The sequence below is a fragment of the Sinocyclocheilus rhinocerous genome, unplaced genomic scaffold, assembly GCF_001515625.1.
Source record: "Sinocyclocheilus rhinocerous isolate Xijiao unplaced genomic scaffold, SAMN03320098_v1.1 scaffold190, whole genome shotgun sequence".
Lineage (NCBI taxonomy): Eukaryota > Metazoa > Chordata > Actinopteri > Cypriniformes > Cyprinidae > Sinocyclocheilus > Sinocyclocheilus rhinocerous.
In genome coordinates, this window is record NW_015623079.1 from 130,033 (window position 1) to 136,928 (window position 6,896).

The window sequence follows — 6,896 nt, forward strand, 5'->3', positions numbered from 1 at the left end:
CGCTTTTATAAGAAAACAAAGAGCTTAGAACGCAAGAGCTTTGGGGCTCAACCAAATGTCTGTACGGATAGAGAGAGAAACATGGCCATGCTGAAGAAAACCTGTAGAAACTGATGAAAGTCTTTCACAGGAGCAGTTCTGATTTTGACTGAAAATGTCATATGCTGTATTACGTGATCATACTGGAGAGCTGGAATCTGGCCCTTGTGAAAAAGAAGTGCGTTTAATTGTATTAAATGTGCACTTTTAGTGCACTTCAAATCTTAAAAAGTACATAAAAAACTGTACGTTCAGATAATATATTATTAATGAAATAAAATACCACTTTCATGACTGTTTCTTAATACATTTAAGTACACTTAAAAAAAGTCCTTGATTATAATTTAAACTGTAGTGTGTTATTTGATATTACATTTAAAATTAATATATTTTAAATCTGCTATATTGTAGCTTAAAAATTACAAATATGAATATATATATATTTAAATACGTGACATGCAAGTTTGAATCAAAACCACATTAAAGCATATTTGTTTTACCATAAATGCTTGTCAGTACATACAGCATTAAACTTTAATCACATTTTATAGACAACAGAAGTAATTACATATAAAGGTGTACTTAAGTCAGACTTAAAGGGACAGTTCACCCAAATATGAAAATTCTGTCATTAATTACTCACCCTCATGTCGTTTCAAACCCGTAAGACCTTCGTTCATCTTCGGAACACAAATTAAGATATTTTTGATGGAATCTGAGAGCTGTCTGACCCTGCATAGACAGCAACACAACTGAAATGTTCCCAAGCAAGGAGACGTAGCAAGGAGATCTGTAAAATAATACATGTGACATCAGGCAGGGTCAGACAGCTCTCAGATTCCATCAAAAATATCTTAATTTGTGTTCCGAAGATGAACGAAGGTCTTACGGGTTTGAAACGACATGAGGGTGAGTAATTAATGACAGAATTTTCATTTTTGTGTGAACTAACCCTTTAAGTGGGTCAAAAAAGCACTCTAAATTTTGGCTAATTACATTTAATATAAATGTACACACATACCTTTTCATTTAATTGCAGTTAATATGTGATTAAGTGTCAAAAAAACATTACAGCTGGTTTACAAGTATATTCTTTTAAAGTACATTATTTCCTCAATAAGTAGTATGTTTAAAAGTATGCTAAAGTGTGTTTCCTTTTCACAGGGGTGCACAGGTTGAGCACATAAATGTAGATTGTTTTTGTTCCTATTTATGGTCTGATGTAAAGGACAATGATTAATTGCTGGTCTACCTGACATTCCTTCAACACAACTGAAAAGCTCTCATTCTGTTGGTAATGGCTGCTGCTCTTGTAGTGGAATGATAACTTGAAAAACTTGTGTGTAGGGTGTAACTGGGTCACAAGCCCATCAGAGGAACAAATAAAACTGTAGTATGCACACAATATGATCATTAATATAACGCTCCGAAGGAGAACTAAAAGCCCAAGATGACTGGATCTCATTAGAATGGAAAAGGGGAAAATACATCAAATCCTAATAGTGTATAATTTCTGTGCCACTAGTGTCACCAAACATGACTGCAGAAATAATGACAGTTTTCAAAAAGGTTTCATGAACCCCTTCCACCATTGGTTGAGCAAACAGATAGCCCCTCCCCCCACTCACAGATGTTGTAAAAACAACTGGCATACAAGTATAAAGCCTTACACAGAGCTTGCTGGATAATGTGACATGTGGTGATGTTTAACTGACATAGCTGACTTTTCGGGTGTTTACTAGTTGGGTTCATCTGTGAAAGGGATTTATTTTAGCATTAAAATGTACATATACAGCATGTTTGGAAAATTGGTCAATAGAGTTTAATGACTTTTGCCGGTGTTTACGGGGCCACATTATGCACAGTAAATCTGCTAAACCATCCTCATATGCAAATAAGAATTTTGGCAGCTTTAGCAAAATGCATGGCTTTCATTTGTTCATTGAAATGTCAATTATTGGATTTCATCACTTTTAACAAACTCAAAGTTGGCAAACCATAGAAGTTTCTTCCTAAATTGAGAAATGTATTTTTGGTTTACAAGTTCACAATTGAACTTGAAAAATGAAGAAGAATGTTATTTATTATCTGTGTTATTTGTATTAATGTCCATATTGCATATGTTTAGTGACCTCCGAGCTGTAGGTCCCCAGAGCTTTATTCACTAAACATTGCAGGCACAATGTGAATGCTGAGCTTTAACTCAAGTGTTATGACCATTATAATCATATTGCTGTGGACCTTGATGTGGAAATTATGCAATCTGTATTTTGAAGCATCTTTGATTGATATATTACCTCTGTTCTGTTGGTATTTCTACTTAGAATGTATAGAGCATTTTTTTTTTAAATATATGTTAATTGTATATTATGTTTCTTATTTAGTTTGCTTCTTTGAATCTTGTACTTACAGTATGAAATGTAGAATCAAAATGAAAGCGGTTGCTGTAGACATTCAATTGCCCTGTTTTAAAAGTTATTTCATTTGCCACATCTGAAATGGTCTATTAATTACAATATTACAATGTTTCTGTCATACAAAGTTACATATTAAATATAATAATAAAGATTTATTGTTTTCAAACTGCTTGCACTTGTTCTGCGTTGTTTTATGGATCTGAATGCTCTACAATTAACTGGGGTTCAAGCACATGAGAAAAGTGTCTGAATACTCTATTCTGATTGGTTGGCAGGTTTGCATTAAGTAAGCAATGAGGTACGAGAGGCCATGCTGTGTTGTGAATAAGTCACGGCTGAAGGTGTGTGTGTGTGTGTGTACCTGTTTTTCTATTCTGGTGGGGACTTAAACCTGAATACACACAGACTCATGGGGACTCATGTCACGGTGGGGACCTAAATTGAGGTCCCCACAGGTAAACAAGCTAATAAATCACACAGAATTAAGTTTTTTGAAAATCTAAAAATGCAGAAAGTTTCCTGTAAGGGTAGGTTTATGTGTAGGGTTGGTGTAGGGCAATAGAATATAAGGTCTGTACAGTAGAAAAACCATTACGCCTATGGAGAGTCCCCACAAGGATAGTGAACCAGACGTGTGTGTGTGTGTGTGTGAAACAAATATATACACATGTTCTAACGTCCTCTTGTGGGCAGCTGATGCACTGTGCTTAAGATAAAAAAAAAGATAAGTAAAGCAAATTCAGGCAATTTTTACCCCCTTATGTCAGAGACACGGGGAGTGTCTTGTGCCATGTTACAGGCCCCAGAACTTCATTGTACATATTGGTCCCTCTGTTAAATAGTTTTGTGAAGGCCCAAGAGTTGGTAAATGTAACACTTACACACAGTTATGTGGAGGGGAGAGTCCCCACAAGGATAGTGAACCAGACGTGTGTGTGTGTGTGTGAAACAAATATGTACACATGTTCTAACGTCCTCTTGTGGGCAGCTGATGCACTGTGCTTAAGATAAAAAAAAAGATAAGTAAAGCAAATTCAGGCAATTTTTACCCCCTTATGTCAGAGACACGGGGAGTGTCTTGTGCCATGTTACAGGCCCCAGAACTTCATTGTACATATTGGTCCCTCTGTTAAATAGTTTTGTGAAGGTCCAAGAGTTGGTAAATGTAACACTTACACACAGTTATGTGGAGGAGATTTGCTTATATTTATCAATAGTTAACGCTCTTTCTCTCTCCACATGCATTATTTTGGTTCTTTTTCATTTATTTGTGAACTGATCCTTTGTTTAGGTTCATATAAAAACACATTTGTAATTATTTGCTTGTGTTCCTCATTCACTCTCTAAAACTGAACTGAAAAGAGTCATTTTGGGCTTGTGAGCTTTGTAAGCAGAAGTATGGTTTGGGCTTGTAGTTTTTCAAGATCCACAATCAATTACTGCTAGTTTCTCTCTTTTACTGTTTTAACCACACTCTTCTTAAAGCACACATGCTATGGATATTAGAAGGTTTGGAAAAAATTGGAAGAAAACAAGAGTGAAGGGAAGAACATCATGTATCAGAACAAAGTGAGTTAAGAAGGTAAAGGAGTAAGTCAGACAAAAAGACTAAAGTGAGAAGCAGCAGAAGAGTATAGCTGAATCAAGCGATAAAGTGTGGAAAACAAGAATACTGGATGAAACCCAGACTCACCTGAAAAATATGTTGCTTCAAATACATTTTGCCACACTTTTCTGATGACACATTCACACTTTCAAATTTATGAGAAGCACCACACTGTAGCAAACGTGATCTGCTTGTCTACAACATTACCTAATAGCAATCAAAATACAACGTTGTGAAAAGTTGTAAAAAATGTTTGTTTGCTTTTTATATTTTGTGAATAAATACAAGTACTACATTTGAATGTGGTATAAATTATTAGGCCTACATATGTTAATGTAGTCTTATAAAATGGACAACCAGATGTCCAGCCCTACAGGCAAGGTGAAATGTAAAAGAGCGCTGGTAATAAGCTACATATTCAGATTAACATAAATATTGCAACCTGTAACATAATAGCCTATGACGAATTATAAAGTAAAATAAAACGACACCACTTAATCTATTTATTTTGCTTTACAGTTATAATATTGTTTTATATTAAAGTCATTTTACTTAAAAAAAAAATAACACAGTAAAGAAAACATTTTGATGGCAGCATGTGAAATACCAGTTTGGACGTGGTGAGTACGTTTCTAAAACGTTGCAAGGAGACATGGTAACGTAATAAATACTTTATAAATATGTTTCTGCAAAGTTGGGAAAAAACATATTTATAACGTGAAAAAATAAGTCTGATAAAAACATCAACAAACTTTTCACAATGTGAATAAAACGTTTTTACAATGTAGTTGTGTTTGCTGGGGACATGTTGAAAGAAAGCATAAAGAAAGGTACGTTGCTTATTGTAACCTTTAAATACCAACTTAAATGCAATAACATTACTAAGGCTGGGCAATATGACAATAAAATGTCAACAGAATATACATATATATATATATATATATATATATATATATATATATAGGAGAGATAAACATCAATAATGGCACAATACTACTCAGAAATCACGCCCAGGACTCTCATCTCTCATGGGTCCCAGATAAGATAAGAAGATCTGAACCAACCCAATCCCCTCAGAACAAATGCTCTCTATTACTGCACCAGCATTTGATTTGGACCGTTCACTGTGGAGCAGATGAATTAATTAAACGCTGTAAAAAATAATTAGGAGACATCCATAATTCATCAGTGGGAATGTAAACTCATGAATCTTTCATGACTGCGCTCCAAGATACCACTGAAAATCTGTTTTGAGGAGAAAAAAAAAAAAAGAGAAAACGTGGGCCATCTCTAAAAGCTCGGAGCAGAGATGTTATTTAAAGCAGAGACGTAGAAGATTGCTTTCTGAATCCTGAGAAAAATAAGCGCAGCAGCAGAGGTCTCCATCTGCGGATATCTTATAAGACTAATCCGCATATCAGATATCTGCAGCAGTGCAAATGTTAGAGGAGGCGGACTAGATTTATGTGCTGTGTCAAAAACGCCATTATACTGAGAGAAACTCAAACAAGAGGTTCATATGTCATTTGTAAGTACACTGAATACTACTGCTTCTACAACCCAAGCGAAAGAGCATTAAAGGGGTCATTTTATACACAACCGCAGCAGTTTCTGCCTGAAGTCCACTTATAATGTTCGCAAGCGTTTCTTGCTATAAAAATTGAGCTTTTTCTTGAGCATTTTAGTTTGGAATTAAACAGGCAGCTACTGTACCTTTAAGACTTCTGTATGTGTGACTTGGGTTATGACTGAATAATCAATCATAGTGTAGTTCATGCTTGCATTCATCAGTTAAAGGGTGTTGAGCACCGAATAGGTGCTGATATGCTGAGAGGTCTGAACTTGAAACGGTGTTGCTTGAATCGCAGCAGTGGACCTTCATCTGCATAGACCACACATTTCATTTGCACAAAATAATAAAAAATAAAAGGTGTAATACAGTGAAAGACAGACATGCAGTGAATTCAATAAGCTACTGTCATGTCAGTTTCCTTGTTTATCCATGAACGAATTTATGGAAGATATTTTCAAATTGTTGAATAAGTGTTAAACAAAGAATAATAATAATATTAATTATTATTATCAAAACGTCTTTGAGCTCAGGAATTTACTATTGTCACAATCTGTGATGGCGAGGAACGATGGAGACGAGGAATAAATGAAACAGTCTTTAATCCAAGAAACACAGGGTACATCCAACACTGGGAATGGCAGGAAACACATGAACATAACAAGTAGAACCGACCAAGACAGACTGCACAGACTAGGACTTAAATACAGGGGATGACTGGGGAAACACAGGTGTATGGGATGACTAATCAAACTAATTAACAAAACGAGGACAGGAACATGACACGCAGCTTGTGTATTTTGCATATAGGGAGGATCGGCTCTGTTCTGTACCTTGACACCTACACTCTAAAAAATGCTGGGTTAAAAAGAACCCAACTTGGGTTATTTGGCAACCCAGCGCTGGGTAAATATTGCACAGAACACATGGTGGGTTATTTTGACCCAGCTGGTTGGGTTAAATGTTTTAACCCAACATGCTGGGTTGTTTTATTTAAGTCAACTATTTTTTTTTTATTATTATTATTATATTGCTGGCTTAAAATGGACTGGAAATTTTTAAAAAAAAACACAGAATTACTATAGGCAACAGCAATAATCAAAAGATTAACATTTATTATTAAGCAAGAACATCCGTGGACAAAATACAAGACGAATTGAATTTATTTGGGTGAATACAGCATAGTTTACAATATTACAGGTGAGATAAACATCAATGATGCTTTGCCACAAGCAGGAACTGCGAGAACAACTACGGATGCGAT